The 18,291-nt window shown below is 45.1% G+C and overlaps 1 protein-coding gene across 2 annotated transcripts in view; it reads left to right on the top strand.

Annotated features, from left to right (window-relative positions):
* The first annotated feature begins 417 nt into the window (after positions 1-417).
* lin54 (lin-54 DREAM MuvB core complex component) overlaps positions 418-18,291 on the top strand; it is a 70,427-nt gene continuing 52,553 nt past the window's right edge. For both annotated transcript variants that reach the window (XM_080190465.1, XM_080190457.1), the window contains exon 1: positions 418-626. The gene's annotated coding sequence lies outside the window, so the exon portion shown is untranslated. The remainder of the gene's footprint in view (positions 627-18,291) is intronic.

Here is an 18,291-nt window from a genome sequence, read left to right as displayed (position 1 = left end):
GCTAGTGAGTTTACTATCAAATAAATCGGTTGGACTTAAACCGGGTGTTGTCAGACTTTTTACTGTGTTTAGCCCAGTCCAACGTCGGCACATCCACATCATGACTACTTTAGAAAAAGACCCATTTTCTCATATGCTTAGAAAAGAAGCTGACAAGGACCTCGAACTCAACTTCTCAATGTTACCATTTCCATGTAATTCTCAATGATACAACTGAGTCTAACCCATAATTACTCTGTAGAGTATTGGTGGAGAACTGGCCGGGAGGTATCTTTCGGGTAAGAACTGGGCAGGGTGACTGGGGAATCACTGGTAACAGAATGGGCGGGGTTACGTACGCCGCGCCATGCGTGCCGGGGAAGACGATGACGCAACGCCGCCGTGCTCCGCGGAGCGGGACCGTGGTCTCCCGGGGCGCCGAGTGATTATTATGGGATGTTAGAGCTGGAGGAATGGCGCTGGGCGCGTGATTTTGAACAAACACGGTCGGTGTCCCGGTGACGGGGGCTGTGTGTGTGTGGTAACCGGGAGCGGCAGCGCCAGCCCAGGCCGCAGGCACCGAGCAGCAAGGCAGGACCCTCCATGCCGCCCGCTCTGAGGTGTGGGCGGGCCGGGCAGCAGAGCCGGTGAGTTACCGGGAGCGCCTTCAGCGAGACGGGTGTGTTTATGTCTGAGGGAGAGCGGAGTGAGGCTTCATCACTGCCCCTGGCCCTGATGTGACTGGCGGCGGCTGGGTGCCTTCCAGCCGGGCTTGAATGGGAGTGATAGCCTGTAGCCGGGACGGGAGCCGGGTCTCTGCTCTGTGTCACCCGGTGACCAGTTTAAGGTGTCTCCAGTGGAAGTTGGCCGCCGTCTTGGGTCAGTCCCTTCACTGACCCTCCTCCTTCTCCTCCTCCGGTGACAGCTCTTTTGTATCGTTCTTTTGCCCCTTTGTTCCTCCTTTTTATGCCGCTTTAGTATCTTTGAAACTCCTTCCCCATCCTCCAGTGTCTCGTTTTTGTTACAGTAAAGTATAATTTTTATATTGTGTAACTTTAATACATTTCTGGGGCATGAGAGGTTCATAGTCAATCATCATAACCCAGCTTTAGAACATATATGTACAACGATGGGCACTTCAAAAAATGGCCTACATTGTTAAAATGTTATTAATCTAAATAGTTGCAGCAACACATTATAGACATTGCTTGACACTAATTGTACTGGCTTCAAGCGATGCCTATAAATGTGTGTTTTGGCAGCTGTAACATTTCGTGGAGTTTAATTTTGTTTCCTGACTGATCTTCCCAGTTACAGATTCCCCCCGCCCCTGGGATAATGATCCGAAAGGCTTTGTACTGTCAGTGTTATCAGTAGCGGGCAGTCCAAACCCCGAGGTTTGGTTTTCTTTTGATGCTGTGTCTGTAAGCAGGAATCATTTCCTTAAGTCGCCCAGCACTGGAGGAATAAATATATTTTTGTGTTGGGAGTCGCTGAAACGCATCTGTTCGAGATTTTATTTCCACGCAGGTAGATTGTTGATTTGTAAGTTTTGTTTGTTTCCCCCCCCCCCCCCGGGTTGGGGGAATGCGCCAGGACATCAGGTTGAATGTTTGCGGGGTTTGTTTGACAACTGTGTGATTTCCTGTTAAGTTTTTTTCCGCGGTTTTTTCGTATTATTTTGTGTGTCTCCCAGTCTCACTCAGGCCCTGCCTTTCTCTGGAAATGTGATGACGAGGTGAAAATGGCGGACCTTTCGAAATGCAATCCCAGCCTAATAATAAATACACCCCGAGCTTGGTCTGAAACAGCCGAGCCAACTCTGCACTCTCCCCGGCCGCATCTACACAAAATGACACATTCTTCCCTTTTTGCAACCAGATGTCACGCTTGTAATACGCCAGGTTTTCTTGGCTAGGCATTAATCATTCGGATGCAGAGGCCTGTCGTTCTGTTTTCCTTTTGAGATGGTCCGGAGAGACGTGGCTCTCTTAAAGACACAGTAACGTACGCCCAGATTCCGCCTCACAAAGGTTACGTTTAGAAGTTTTCTAGCCATCAGGCTCGCTTGTTCCAAGTGCGGTGTGAAATCGTTCACTTAATGTATTATAAATTTTAAGGGCCAAGCCGCAGCACTTCGTGGCATTTCTGTTTAGGGTTTTCATCAATAAACCTAATTAGCAAATAGAGGTCACGCAGAAAGTTATCCTTCAAAAATCCTGATTCCTGGAAGTCGTCTTTATTCTGCTATCAATTTAATGTTATTTACAGCGGACCCCATATATAGGCATTACCCACCATTTCTCTCTTCCCCACCCCCACCCAAAGAAGTGCAGCTAAATTGTAATAGTCCTATTCAACTCTGTTAACGTGATTACTGCATCCCCAAGATTGAGCTCTGTTCCAGCATTGGTTGCATTGATCTTATTTAACAACTGATGTTGTGGTGGACATGGATATTTAGCTCCAATCTTTGGATGTTTTATCAGATTTCAGCACCTATGAGTTAACGGTGTCACCATGTTAATGTAACAAAACACCTCACTTGGGGACAAGATGACAGAAAGTGGGCCAAAGTGCTACTGAAGAGGTAGATTTTAAATGCGAGAAGAAATCTAGCAGGGAGCAAATTACAAAGTAGCTTAGTTTAGCAAGGTAGCTTAGGTACAAATGGCTTCTTGTGTACACTATTTTATACTATAGGTTGTCATCAGTGGTAGGAGGAGAACATGCTTTAGACAAAAGTTGAACTAAACGAGGGTACAGAAAGGAAAGAAAAATGGAGCAGTTTGGGCAACAGAACATAAGAAATAGGAACAGGAGTAGGCCATCTAGCCCCTCGAGCCTGCCCCGCCATTCAATAAGATCATGGCTGATCTGTCGTGTCTCAGTTCCACATTCCCGCCCTCTCCCCATAACCCTTAATCCCCTTGCCTATCAAAAACCTATCAACCCGCGTCTTAAATATATTTAGCGAGGCAGCCTCCACCACTTCAACGGGCAGAGAATTCCAGAGATTCACCACCCTTTGAGTGAAGAAGTTCCTCCTCAACTCCGTTCTAAACCACCCCCCCTTTATCTTGAGGCTGTGCCCTCTAGTCCTACTGTCCTTTTTGAGCGGGAAGAGCCTCTCCACCTCTATCCTATCCATCCCATTCATCATCTTGTATGTCTCAATGAGATTTCCCCTCATTCTTCTAAACTCTAACGATTACAAGCCTAGTTTATTCAGCCTCTCTTCATAGTTCAACCCCCTCAACTCCGGTATCAGCCTAGTAAACCTCCTCTGCACTCCCTCCAAGGCCAAAATATCCTTGCGTAAGTGCGGTGACCAAAACTGCACACAGTACTCCAGCTGCGGCCTCACCAGTGCCCTGTACAGCTGCAGCAAGACCTCCCTACTTTTATATTCAATCCCCCTCGCTATGAAGGCCAGCATCCCATTTGCCTTCCTGACCACCTGCTGCACCTGCAGGCTGGGTTTTTGTGACTCATGCACAAGGACCCCGAGGTCCCTCTGCACTGTCGCATGCTGCAGTTTTTCGCCATGTAAGTAATAGTCCTTCCTACCATTATTCCTACCAAAGTGGACAATTTCACACTTGCCAACATTAAATTCCATTTGCCAGTTCCTGGCCCATTCGCCCAGCCTGTCTAGATCCTTCTGCAGACTCTCCACACCCTCCGCACAATTTGCCGTTCCGCCAATCTTTGTGTCATCAGCAAATTTCAACACCATACACTCGGTTCCCTCCTCCAGATCATCTATATAAATGGTAAATAGCTGAGGCCCCAGCACCGACTCCTGGGGCACTCCACTAGTCAACAACCGCCAATCCGAATAGCATCCATTGACCCCCACTCTCTGCCTCCTATTTGACAGCCAATCCCCTATCCACGCTAACACCCTACCCCCAACTCCATGCCCCCTGACCTTCTGTAATAACCTCTTGTGAGGCACCTTATCAAACGCCTTCTGAAAATCAAGAAACTCCTCTATCCACCGCCCTAGACACATCCTCATAGAACGCCAATAAATTTGTCAGACACGACTTCTCCTTAACGAAACCGTGCTGCGTCTGCTCTATCAAACAGGGCCTTGGATGATTTTGAAAATGGAAATAAGAAAGAACTTATACACAGAGGCCAGTGGGAAATGCTTTCCACAAGAGATTTTTTTGATGTGACCTCTAGTTAGTATACATGGCAGCCAATTTTCACGTGGCAAGTCCCCACCACCAGCAGTGAGGTTGAACAATAATTTACTACCAAATTTAGTGTTGAATGAGAGATAACTATTGACTGGGAAACTGAGAGAAGTTGGATAATTTGATGAACAGATTGGGATTTGGTGTGTCAATCTATTGAAATTTTTGCAGAACAGATGTACTGTAATATGTTCAAATTGAAACAAAAACACCACAGAAGGGGTTGTATGTGAGGTTTGTGGTGCATTTCGTTTCTCAAAAGTTATCAATACACCTTTAAAGTTAATAAAAACTCCTGTTTGGTCAGCCCAGCTGTGAAATGCCTCTGATATTGGGGGACTATCAAAACAGATGAACTAATACCAGGACACGACAGAGAGAGCCCACATATACAAGTTGAACAGAGATTCCAAAGTGGGAGTCCCAGCTTCCGTGCCATTGATTATAAAATGTATTTGCTGTTACAGGCAACGGGATGAAATTTTTAAAGTTTGGCTGCTGCTTGTGCCATCTGTTTACATTGGCTACGTTTATTGCTATTAGTAATACTAATGACAATCTTGCAATGTAAAGAAGCTAATATTTGATGTAGGAAATAAAAATATCCCAATTTAGTTACAGGATATTTAATTTTTTATCTTGGGATTAGTCAAAAGCATAGAATAAGTACAGACTGTTTATTCCATCAAGCTTTCCATCGCCTCAAATTCTTTGTTCAATTCTTCTCCAATTATTTAATTCTCTTGTTTTAGCACAAGGAGAAAATTCAAGTATAATTTATGATAGCCAATGGTCAGACCCTAGACAGAATCAGAGGGACCTTGGTGTCCATGTCCATTGATCCCTGAAGGCAGCAGGACAGGTAGATAAGGTGGTTAAGATGTAATACTAACCAAGACATTAAATATAAGGGCTGGAAGGTTATGATGGAGCTGTATAAAACACTAGTTGGTCCACAGCTGAAATACTGTGTGCAGTTCTATTCACCACACCAGGAAGGAAGTGATTGCACTAGAGAAGGTGCAGTGAAGATTCATCAGGATGTTGCCTGGGCTGGAGTGTTTCAGCTATCAAGAGTGACTGGGTCAGCTGGAGTTGTTTTCGTTGGAGCAGAGAAGGCTGAAGGGGGGGGGGAGTGGGGGGAACTGATATGTTTAAAATTGAGACACACAGAATGGAGTAATGGAGTCAATAACCAGAGGGTATAGATTTAAGTTGAGGGGCAGGAGATTTATAGGAAATGTAAGGAAAACCTTTTCATCCAGATGGTGGTGGGAATCTGGAACTCTCTGTCCGAAAGTGTGGTAGAGGTGGGAACCCTCACATTTAAGAAATATTTAGATGAGCACTTGAAATGCCATAGCGCGGGTGTGGGCCAAGTGCTGTAAAATGGGATCAGAATAGATAAGTACTTGATGGCATGGACACAATGGGCTGAATGGCCTCTTTCCATGCTGTTAAATTCTGACTCTAATTTCTCTCTGACCAGTAAGTGAAGTGAAGTTCCAGAATATCTGTATCCTCTCTGATATTCCAATGTGTGCTTGGTTGTTACAGATCATACTTTGGCAATGGCAAGTACTGTAATCTATTTAACTCCGACTGTGACAGTGGCATTGCTGACCAGACCTACATTATTGCCCATTTCCAGTTGCCCATGAGAAGGTATTGGTAAGCCACCACTTTTAATAGCTAAGGTGCTTGTGGTGTAGATATTCCCACAGTGCAGTTGGCTAGAGAGTTCTAGAATTTTAACCCAGCAGCAATGAAGGGATGCCCTGTTATGTCCTGTACACAAAGCAGGACAAATACAACCTGGCCAATTATCGCCCAATCGGTGTACTCTCGATCATCGGTAAAGTGAGGGGGGGGTTGGTGTCACCAACAGTGCTATCAAGCAGAACCTGCTCAGTTTGGGTTTTGCCACGGTCATTCAGCCGCTGACCTCATTGCAACCTTGGCTCAAATACGAACAAAAGAGCTGAATTCCATTGGTGAGGTGAGTGACAGCCCATGACATCATGGCCACATTTGATCAAGTATGGCATCAAGAAGGCCTAGCAAAACTGGAATCAATGAGTATCAGGGGGCAAACTCTCTGCTGGTTAGAGTCATTCCTGGCACATAAGATGGTTATGATTGTGGATAATCACTCATTTCAGCTCCAGGATATCCCTACAGGAGTCACTCAAGGTAGTGTCCTAAACCCAACAATCTTGTGTTGTTTCATCAATGACCTTCCCTCTATCATAAGGTCAGAAGTGGGGATGTTCGCTGATTGCACAATGTTCAGCACCATTCACAATTACTTAGATACTGAAGCAGTTCAAATGCAGCAAGATCGGGACAATATCCAGGCTTGGACTGACAAGTGGCAAGTAACATTCATGCCATATAAATGCCAGGCAGTGACCATCACCAATAAGAGACACTCTAATCACCACTTTTTGACATTCAATGGTGTAATCATCACTAAATTCCCCCACTGTCAACATCCTGGGGGATATCATTAACCAGAAACTCAACTAGCCTCACCGCATAAACACAGTGGCTACAACAGCAGGTCAAAAGCTACGATTACTTTGGCAAGCAACTCACCACCTGACTCCCCAACATCTACAAGACACACAACTCAGTAGTGAGATGGAATATTCCCCACTTGTCTGGATGGGTGCACTCCAACAACACTCAAGAAGCTTGGCACCAAGACAAAGCAGCCCGCTTGATTTGCACCACATCTGCAAACATCAGTCCCTCCACCGCTGACACTCGGCAGCAGTGTGTACTATCTACAAGATGCACTGCAGCAATTCACCAGAGGTCCTTAGACAGCACCTTCCATACCAATGACTGCTTCCACCTAGAAAGACAAGGGCAGTAGTTAAATGGGAGCACCATTACCTGCAAATTCCCCCCAAACCACTCACCATCCTGACTTGGGAATATATCACCATTCCTTCACAGTCACTGGGTTAAAATCCTGGAAATCCCTCCCTAATGGCATTGTGGGTCAACCCACGGGACATGGACTGCAGCGATTCAAGAAGGCAGCTCACCACCTCCTTCTCAAGGGCAACTAAGGATGGGCAATAAATGCTGGCCAGCCAGCGATGCCCATGTCCCTCAAATGAGTAAAAAAAAATTCAGGGTCACGTGTTACTTGAAAGGCAAAACAAGCAAGTAGTGGTTCCAATGCTGCACTTGATAGTAAAGGTCACTGGCTTGGGAGGTATCATTGTAGAAGTTGATGTTATTATGCACATTATGCCTCCAGAGTAGCGCATGGTGGATGATACAAATCTAAAAACAAAATGCTGTACACCTTGTGGACTGTAAAGATTGCAGCTATTACATTGTTAGTGGAGGAACTGAATATTGAAATTGTAGATGGGGTCACCATCAAGTGGGATATTTTGTCCTGGATGTTGTTAAGCTTTGAGTGTTGTTGGGACTGTACTCAGGCAAGTGGCAAGTAATCTTTCACATTCTTGAGATGTCCTGTAAAGGCTTTGGGTAAACGGGATTGGTTACTTGTTGCAGAATTCCAAGCCTCTGACATGCTTTTGTAGCCACAGTAGTTATGTTTTTAGTCAGGATGGCCCCAGAATGTTGGTCAGGTTTTTAGCAATGGTAATGCCAACAAATGTCTGGGGAAGAGATGGTTAGATTCTCACTTGTTGGAAGTGATCATGTCTTGGCACTTGTGTCCCTTAATCTGATAGAATGAGAATTAATTTTTCAAGTCATCTGTAACTGTTTCTCTTTCCACAAATGCTGGCTGACCTGCTTATTTCAAGTACTTTTTATTTTAAAATTTTAATCGTTCACCATATTTTACTTTGTGATAGTTACCATGTGCTACTTTTGGAGGCATAAGTGCATAATATTGCTGTACATGTGACTCATTCTGTACTTAATGCAGAAATGTGTAATGCTGGCACTAAGTGACATAAGTACAAAAGTAAGTGCTTCCATTCTGCAGTAATTATTATTCTCATCCTGGTGTGTGCAAAATACCCCACTAAGTTCTAAAAAGCAAAAGAAAACTTCTTTTGGGTTGTTCAAGTGGCAAAGTTCTTGCACTGAGAGAGACAGGCTAGAATGTCTTTGATTTGCACAACAACCTGTATTGAATATGGAAATCCAGCCAGGGCAGCTATTAGGATGCTAGCATGATCTCCACAGGGCTAGCAAAGAGAACACATCAGCAAGGATTCTTGTTTCTCATTGCTATCCATAGATCTATCCTGGGAAAGTACATTTGTGCTTTGGGTGAGGCAAAGATTGGATTTAGGTGTGTTTGCCTTCACAGTCAAATTGTGCTTGACCACAGAATGACACAACATGTTACTACAACATAGGGAGGAATGTAAGTTGTGTCAGGTGCCACATGTGGGAGTTCCTGGTGGTGTCACGTGTCCCCAAGGTCCACATCTGCAGTAAATGTATAGAACTGCAGCGCTTGAGGGCCCGGGTCAGGCAACTCGAGGGGCGGCTGGAAGATGCGTTTCTAGTCAGGGAGAACGAGGAGATAATGGCTGGGAACCATGAGCAGGAGGAGGTCTCAAGGGCTGAAGAGAAGGGAGGATGGACGACTGTTAGGAGGGGAAAGAGGAAGAAGAAGAGTAGTCAGGGTCCCCCGGCCTCCCCAGGGGCCCCCCCATGGTTCGTCGACAGGGGCACAGAAAGATAGGCAGGAGGAGGAGAAGACTGACTTAGAGGGACAGAAGGGGGCTGGCAAGGTGATAGTGGTAGGGGACGGGAGGGTCAGAGGTATCGATAGGAGGTTCTGTGGACAGAGGCGTGACTCCAGGATGGTGGTCTGCCTCCCTGGAGCAGGGGTCAAGGATGTAACGGACAGGGTAGAGGGAATTTTGAAAGGGGAGGGGGCACAGGCTGAGGTCATAGTACATGTAGGGGAGGGGGACATAGGAAGGAGGAGTAGGGTAGAGGTCTGTAGGCAATTTAGGGAGTTGGGGGCCAAACTAAAGAGTGGGACCTCCAGGGTGGCACTCTCTGGGTTGTTGCCCAGTACCAGCAGGGCAAAGAATGACGAGATCATGCAGCTGAATGCATGGTTGAGGGATTGGTGTAGGGTAGAGGGCTTTACTTTTGTGGATCACTGGGAGGTGTTTAGGAGAGAAGGGCAATTGTACAGGAGGGGTGGGGAGAATTTGAACGGGAGGGGAACTAATGTCTTAGCGGGGAGGTTAGCTGGGGTGTTTATGAAGGGTTTAAACTAATATGGAGGGGGGGTGGGGAGGTGGCTGGGAGAGAGTCGGGTGAAAGGAAAAGTATCAGGGAGAAGGAGGTTCCGAGGGACACTTGTGGGTTGAACTGTGTCTGTTTCAATGCTAGGAGTGTGGCAGGGAAAACGGGTGAGCTTAGGGCCTTGATGTTTGTGAGGCAGTTAGATGTGGTGGCTGTAACAGAGACATGGTTAAGGGAAGGGCAGGACTGGCAGCTGAATGTTCCTGGGTACAAGTGTTTTAGGTGTGACAGAGGAGGGTTGAAGAGAGGTGGAGGGATGGCACTGTTAGTCAAGGAAAGCATCACAGTAGTGCTGAGGGAGGACAATATAGAAGAGATAGGGATTGAGTCACTGTGGGTGGAGTTGAGGAATAAAAAGGGAGCGATTACGTTGCTAGGGGTGTATTATAGGCCACCCAACAGCCCGAGGTCAGTGGAGGAAGGCATTTGCAGGGGCATTTTGGATAGGTGCAGGAAGAATAGGGTGGTTGTAGTGGGTGACTTTAATCTTCCTGGAGTGAATTGGAGGGGGCCTAGAGCTGGGGGTACGGAGGGAGAGGAGTTTGTGAAATGTGTTTTGAAAGGGTCTCTAGAGCAGTATGTAACTAGTCCGACTAGGGGAGGGGCTATACTGGATTTAGTGTTGGGTAATGAGCCGGGGCAGGTGGGTGAGGTAGAGGTAGGCGAACATGTGGTCACTATTAGCCACAAGTCCGTCTACTTAGGATAAAAATGGAAAGGGACGAGTGCCGGCCGAACAGGAGGGTGCTGAACTGGGGAAAGGCGAACTATGGCAGGATTAGGAGGGAGCTGCAGGACACTGATTGGGAGGGACTGTTAGCTGGCAAGTCCACGGTTGGCAAGTGGGAGGCTTTTAAGGGCAAAATGAAATGGTTGCAGGGGAGGTATGTTCCAGTTAAGCGGAAGGATGGGAAAGGTAGGATTAGAGAGCCGTGGATTACAGGGGGTATTGAAGACTTGGTCAGGAAGAAGAGGGAGGCGTATGTTAGGTCGAAAAGACTGGGTACAGAGAGTGCGCTGGAGGAATATAGAGAGAGTAGGAGGGAGCTAAAAAGGGGAATTAGGGCGAAGAGAGGGCATGAAATGGCTTTGGCTGGTAGGATTAAGGAAAATCCAAAGGCATTTTATTCCTATATTAGGAGCAAGAGAGTAGTTAGAGGGAAAATTGGTCCTCTGAGGGACAAAAGTGGGGAGATATGTATTGAGTCGGAGGGAATGGGGGAGCTCCTGAATGAATACTTTGCGTCGGTATTCACGAAGGAGAGGGGTTCAGAATCGTGCGGCCTGTTAGAGGGAGCCGAGGATCAGCTGCAGGAAGTATCTATTACGAGGGAGGAAGTGCTAGGGCTTTTAGGTAGCGTAAGGACGGACAAAGCTCCGGGGCCTGATGGTATTTATCCCAGGCTGCTTAGGGAGGTGAAAGATGAAATTGCTGGGCCTCTGGCGCAAATCTTTGTCTCTTCTTTGGACACAGGTGAGGTCCCAGAAGACTGGAGGGTAGCAAATGTGGTACCGCTGTTCAAAAAAGGTAGCAGGGATAACCCTGGAAATTATAGGCCGGTGAGTTTGACGTCGGTGGTAGGAAAATTAATGGAAAAAGTACTTAGGGGTAGGATGTATGAGCATTTGGAGCGTTGCGGTCTGATTGGGGATACGCAACATGGCTTTGTTAGAGGGAGGTCTTGCCTTACGAATCTGGTGGAATTCTTTGAGGAGGTGACAAAAACGGTTGACGATGGGAGAGCCGTTGATGTCATCTATATGGATTTCAGTAAGGCGTTTGACAAAGTCCCTCATGGTAGGCTGGTAGAAAAGGTTAAGGCGCATGGGATACGAGGTCAGGTAGCTAGGTGGATTGAGAACTGGCTGGGTAATAGGAGACAGAGGGTAGTTGTGGAGGGGACTTTGTCCGGCTGGAGGCCAGTGACCAGTGGTGTGCCGCAGGGCTCAGTACTGGGACCTCTCCTCTTTGTAGTCTGTGTAATCAGCAAGTTTGCTGATGACACCAAGATGGCAGGGTTGGCGGGTACCGAAGTGGATTGTGAGGTGATACAACAGGATATAGATAGGTTGGTGCATTGGGCAGATAGGTGGCAGATGGAATTTAATCCTGACAAATGCGAGGTGATGCATTTTGGAAGGAATAATGTAGAGAGGAGCTATGTGATTAAAGGCAGACAAATTAGGAGTATAGAAACACAGAGGGACCTGGGAGTGCAGGTTCACAAATCCATGAAGGTTGCGACACAAGTGGAGAATGTTGTCAGGAAGGCTTATGGAATGCTAGCCTTTATAGGAAGGGGTATAGAGTTTAAAAGCTGCCGTCTAATGCTTCAGTTGTATAGAACGTTGGTTAGACCGCATTTGGAGTCCTGCGTCCAGTTCTGGTCACCTTACTACCGGAAGGACGTGGAGGCTCTGGAAAGGGTGCAGAGGAGGTTTACCAGGATGTTGCCTGGCATGGAGGGGCTGGGTTACGAGGAAAGGTTGGAGAAACTGGGACTGTCCTCCTTGGAAAGACGGAGATTGAGGAGGGACATGATAGAGGTATATAAGATACTGAAGGGAATAGACAGAGTCAATAGTGAGAGACTGCTCCCTAGATTGGTTACAAATACAAGAGGACATGATTTAAGGGTGAGGGGGGAGAGGTATAATTTGGATATGAGAGGAAGGTTCTTTACGCAGAGAGTTGTGGGGGTATAGAATGCGCTACCGAGTAGGGTGGTGGAGGCGGGAACGTTGGACTCGTTTAAGGTTCAGTTAGATAGGCACATGAGTGAAACAAGGATGGAGGGTTACGGTAGGGGTTATTAAATAAGGGTTAGAACCTCGGGAGACACCGGAAAGGCAGGCTTGTGATTAACGTTTTTGTCTTTTATTCCGCAGGTGGAGGTCCACCTCGTTGTCAAACGAGGGGCACGCACACGGTGGGTCGTGCGTGGGCTACTCTTGGAGGTTCCAGGAGTGGCCTAGTACTTCGTGTCGGTGTGTGTGCTTGATCCTGGACCGGTAGACGGGCACTGCAACAGCTCGGTGACTAGCACTGCTAGCTGTGCAGATACATGGATTTGGGCCTGTGTCTGTGGGAGTTTGTGCATTCTCCCTGTGGATGCGTGGGTTTCCTCCGGGCGCTCCGGTTTCCTCCCACACCCCAAAGATGTGCTCTTAGGCTGATTGGTTTTACCAAATTGACACTATTCTCCCCTGAAGCTGGCTAAGTCAGGGGTTCTATTCGTAGACACGCAGAGTAGAATAGGTGTAGGGTGATGCGGCGGCGCGGGCTTGTTGGGCCGAAGGGCCTGTTTCCCGTGCTGGGTTGTTCTTTGTCTTTGTCTTTGTCTACAACAAAGAGCAGCCAGAGAAGATACCAGTGGGTTGATGGTGACATGATCATCCATTCAGCCATGATCTTACTGAATGATGGTGCAGGCTCAAGGGATTGGGTGGCCTTCTCCTGCTCCTAATATGTATTTTCATAACTATAAATACTCTGGGGGTTACCATTTACCAGAAACTGAACTGGGCCAGCTATATAAATACTGTAGCTACAAGTGCAGGTTAGAGGCTGGAAATTCTTCAGTGTCACTCATTACAAGTTCCCAAAGCCTGTCCACCATCCACAAGGCACTGGTCAGTAGTGTGATGGAATATTCTCCACTTAACTGGATGAGTGAAGCTCCAATAATACAAGAATCTCAACATTCATGACAAAGCAGCCTGCTTCACTAGCACTCCATCCACCACTTTCAACAATCACTCCCTCCACCAACATACAATGACAGCAGTCTACACCATTTATAAGATATGTTGCAAGAACTTCAACAGTATCTTGCATTTGCACAACTTCTATCACCTAGAAGGGCAGCAGATGTGTGGGAACATAGCACTTGCAAGTTTCCCTTCAAACCACTAACCATTATGATTTGGTACTGTATTACTGTTTCTTCATTGTCACTGGATCAAAGTCCTGGAACTCTCCTAACATCATGGTGGGTGTACCTACACCAAATGGACTGTAGTGTACTGACAAGGTAACTTATCATCATCTCAAGCAATTAGGGATGGACAATAAAAATGCTGGCCTTGCCAATGACACTAAGAAAAAAATGCCTGTCAAGCATTTGGCTCTATTGGCACTGGCATCATTCCTTTTGGTTACTGCACGCTCAGCTAAACTAGGCTGTACAAACCCATGATGTCCTGTCCAACCCAAATTATTTCACTATGTTTTAATGAACATCACAGAACTAGCTTCCACTTACAAAACATGGGTAATTTCTGCTCCTGTCTCTCCCCCACTATTACTAATTACCCCTTTCTTCATTGGCATGGTCTGAGTTGTCATCCCCAACACATCAACTTTAAATTCTCGGTCTTTCATACAATATAAATTCTATTATGACCTTACACCCTTCTTATCATTGGACCCCTTTCAGTTGTGTTTTTGGGTGTTCTGACTGACCACCTATACATTTCCCATTCCCCCTCCCTTCGTCATTGATGACATCGTCTTCAGTCACTTCAGCATAATGCTACTATGTGACTTCAACAGTTTCCAGGCCCTAATCACTTCCTCTTCGCTCTGGATGTCCAGTCTCTTTATACCTACCAGAAAAGTCTTAGAGCTCTGTGTTTTTTGATAGGAGGCCCAGCTGATTCCGCCCCCCCAACCTGGCAGAACTTGCTCTCTGAAGAACTCTTCCTTCAACTCGACTCACTTCCTCCAAATTAAATATGTTGCTATGTGTATCCAAATGGGTTCCAATTGTGCCTGCCTTTTTGTGAGATATGTGGAACGTTGAATATTCCAGTCCTGTTCATGCCCCCTCCCTTGTCTCTTTCCCAGTATGTTAATGGATAAATCAGTGGTCCTTCTCTCACCATGAACTGGAAAGCTTCATTGACTTTGTTTTCAGTTTTCACCCTTCCCACCCCTTTATTTGGTCCATCTTTGACGACTTCTCTGCCTCCATTTCTAGAGCTAAGCTATCTACTAATATTCACTGCGAGTCCATGGACTTCCACAGCTACAGTGATTACTTCTCGTTACATTCTACTTCCTGTAAGGATTTGATTCAGTTTTTCCGTCTCCATCATGTCTGTTCTGATGATGCAACCTTCCACCCCAGCCTGATTTACATAATCCTCCACCATATCTGACCCATTTCATGTGCTCCTTGTACTATCCCCCTCACCCAGAGTCATGACAGGATTCTCTTTGCCCAACCCACCAATCTCGGTATTCAACAGATTATCTTCCACCATTTCTGTCAACTCCAGCATAATGCCGCCACCAAAGAGCTCTTTGCCTCCCTTAACAGCATTCCAAAGGAATTGTTTTCTCCACGACACCCTAATAAATTAGTCACTGCTAACTTCCTCTGTTCGTTACTGCACCTTTCTGTACAAACAGATATCATTTAACCACCTTCTTTCTCACCCTCCATAACCTAGAACACCCCTTCAGGTGAAAGTGATTTATTCCTTTCAGTTTAGTGTACTGTATTTGCTATTCATGATGTTATCTTGTCTATATTGGGAAGACCAAAGATAGTCTGAATGTCTGCTTTGCGCAACAACTATTCAGTCTGTAAGCACAATCTCAGGCTTTCGGTTGCTTATCGTTTTAATTTTCCACTTTGAATCACAGAATCCCTACAGTGCAGAAGGAGCCTGCACCAACAACGATCCCACCTGGTCCCTATCCGCGCAACCACACACATTTACCTGCCAATCCCCCTGGTACCAATGGACAGTTTAGCATGGCCAATCCACCAAACCTCCCCATCGTTGACTGTGGGAGGAAACTGGAGCACCTGAGCAAAACCCATGCAGACTCGGAGAGAACATGCAAATTCCACAAAGGCAGCAACTCGAGGCCTGAATTGAATCCAGGTCCCTGGTGTTGAGCCAGCAGAGCTACCACTGTGCCGCCCGTGCTGACCTTTCTGTCCATGACCTACTACAGTGTTCCAGTGAAACTCGATGCAAGCTTGAGGAATAGACTTGGCACTGTACAGCCTTCTGGCCTCAAAATCAAGTTCAACAACTTTAGATCATAACCTCTCCCTTCATTACGTTAATTGTTTTTTCCACTTTTTTGTTTTGCTATGTCGGTTTTCTCTTTCTGTATTTGTGTTTCCAGCGTTTTGTTATTTCAGATTTCCAGCAATGCAGTGTTTTGCATTGTGTCCAAATTATTCAACGTTGAAACAAGGGAGATGAGCAAAATTCTAGGAAGACAGATAATTATGTAATTTGACTGAAGAAACTGATAAATTAATTTTTTTAGCTTCAACCTACAAAATGCAAAGAGCACCGAGAAAATAGGTCTACTAACATGCATTATATGCATTAATGTTCATTGTCAAGGGTCAAAATGTAGAGTTGTTGTTTGAATTGCATTCTGTGTGCAAACCATTTCTTGTACTTGTGTGTGTCACAAGGAGCTGGAGAAACTGGGAAATTAAAACGCCAAAGAGTCTTGCACAATGACAATTACGGAAGTCAGTGTATTCATGGCAAACCCAACTCATGTTGTGGTTATTTGGCATTTAAACAACCTGACTAATTCAATGGATTAATCTCAAAGAAAGTATGTATAAATTAAGATATGGTTGGTATGATATTAGTTGTTACCATAAAACTAATAGAAATCATATTCTACCAGAATAACCTTTTATAATTTGAATGTCAGCAATATCCTGAAAATCAATAATCCAAAACCAACTTTCAGTAATCTATTTTAGTAAGCCAACTTGTAAAGGAACTTAATGGTAAAAACAAAGTGTTACCCTAGAATGGTGATGCAGCAATTTGCGATGTCAGCTTGCATCACATTAATGTGGTCCTGGGAATTTTGCTGGCTGACATGGTACTTATTTCCATTGTGATGTTGTAGGAAAGTGCTGTTCAGAGACTAGGCCATTTCCTATAGCGTGAAAGGGTAACATAATTCCTTTTGCTGCTTCCATACTCTCTCCATGGTTGGTTTAGAGAACACTTGGCAGAAATCAAGGGAACCACTTATGCTTCCTCTTAGTTGTAGTTGCTGCATGGCCTGTTGAGGTGAAGGAATGTGCAGCCAATCATGGGCCAATGCAACTTTTGATGCAAATGTACAGAAACAACAGCTGTTATGCTAACAGTGGCTGCCTGTTAGTCTGTTCAGCTGGAAGTATCTCATATAAAATGCTGTAGCATTGCTGCCATTTTCACATGCACTTAAATTACTTCTAGAATCTTGGGTTGACATTAAAAACCCTGTCAGTTGTGAGGGAAACATCACTATTTGGAGGTTTGATGAATTGCTTCCTAATGAGTTGTATCATCTGCATTTATGCCCATTTTCATGATGTATTCTTCACCATTGTTGATATTAGAATACTATAGGGATGGGGGTTCTCCAAAGGAAATTGAATGGCAGTTTGTGGAAGTCAAGTTGCTGCTTCCGCAATCCACCACTTCATACGGAAAAAGATTACGTTACCTGCTCATCTTTTTTGTTGGGTTAGTGTGTGCTGGTCCCTAAAAAGAGCAACACTTATTGGCGAACTAGATTTCATGAAAAAAAAATTCCCTAGTATGCACTTAACCTATATACAGTGAAAAGCTTCCTTTAAACAACTCCCGCCCCTAGTATGGTCAAAAAATAGCCTCAAGGCACCATTCAAAAAAGAGTAGGGGAGTTCTTCCTATGTTCTTGTCCGCATTTTTCACTCAACCAATGTTATGAAAACAGTCTAACTGACTCTTTTCGTTGTTTGTTGACATTGACGCATGCAAATTAATGGCCAGATCTCATGACATTATACATAATGAATTTTGACTAATCGCCAAAGGTAATTCATTGGTTAGGACAGAGCTGAACTTCAACCAAATGCACCATCGGTGATGAAGGAATAGGTTCTGAAAAAGTGAAAAGAAAAGGGGGAACATTTCTGGAGGTATCACTTCAGGCTCCTAGAATCTTGTACTCAAATGTGGCATTTGGCTCATATTATGACAGTTTCTTCTTAAATCACCTAGTCTAAACTGATTCTTCATTTCCCCCAAATCCTTCATTATAATCTGTTTTCTGACAAAACAATCCATCATGTTTGCACCATTCTGGAGAATAAAGATAAGCCCAAGTTCCTTTTATTTGCTATCAACTAAATCTTTAAACCTTTTTGCCAGTCTCTTCACCTTTGTCACTAACAAAGTTATTTTGTCATTTAGGCACCATGCCTTCAAATGCCTTTGCTGTTATTTTCCTATCTTTTCCCACTAGTTAAATATTATCCCATATCAACCTACCCAGAACTTCTGTCTGTCTCGTTAGCTTCTTGTCTAACTCTTCCCTGTCTTCCTTATCTCATCCAAGAAATCAACATCCTGCTCACTGAACCCTTAACTATTCAACTTCAGCTCTCAGACTTGGTGTGGAGCAGGAAATAGCCAGGAATTTTGCATGAGCTGAAGTTTAGAAGGAGAAACATCTGTGGCCATCCAAGTTATCAGTGGACAACCGCATACGTATGCAAACTGACTTGGTTTCTGTGGATGATGTTAAAGGATGACATTTAGATAAGTGTGCTGGAGGGACGGTTATTGTTATAGTCAATGAATGAATATTTGGATGACTGTGTGATTATAAGAGGTACAGCTACAAATGTTCTGGCAATGATTGAACAGTTGATAGGACCAAATGAAAGCTGCCCCACTGAGCTGGATCATTGAGAGGCATTGGTAGTGAACGGCATGATCAGTTTTGTCAAAAGCTGCAGAAAAGTAAAGGAGAAGTAGTGTTCCATGTTCACAGTTCAAATGTTTGGCATTGTACTGTGTG

Source organism: Carcharhinus amblyrhynchos, chromosome 1, assembly GCF_965287045.1.
Source record: "Carcharhinus amblyrhynchos chromosome 1, sCarAmb.v2.hapA, whole genome shotgun sequence".
NCBI classification, from domain to species: Eukaryota; Metazoa; Chordata; class Chondrichthyes; order Carcharhiniformes; family Carcharhinidae; genus Carcharhinus; species Carcharhinus amblyrhynchos.
This window is presented reverse-complemented; position numbering and strand designations above follow the sequence as displayed.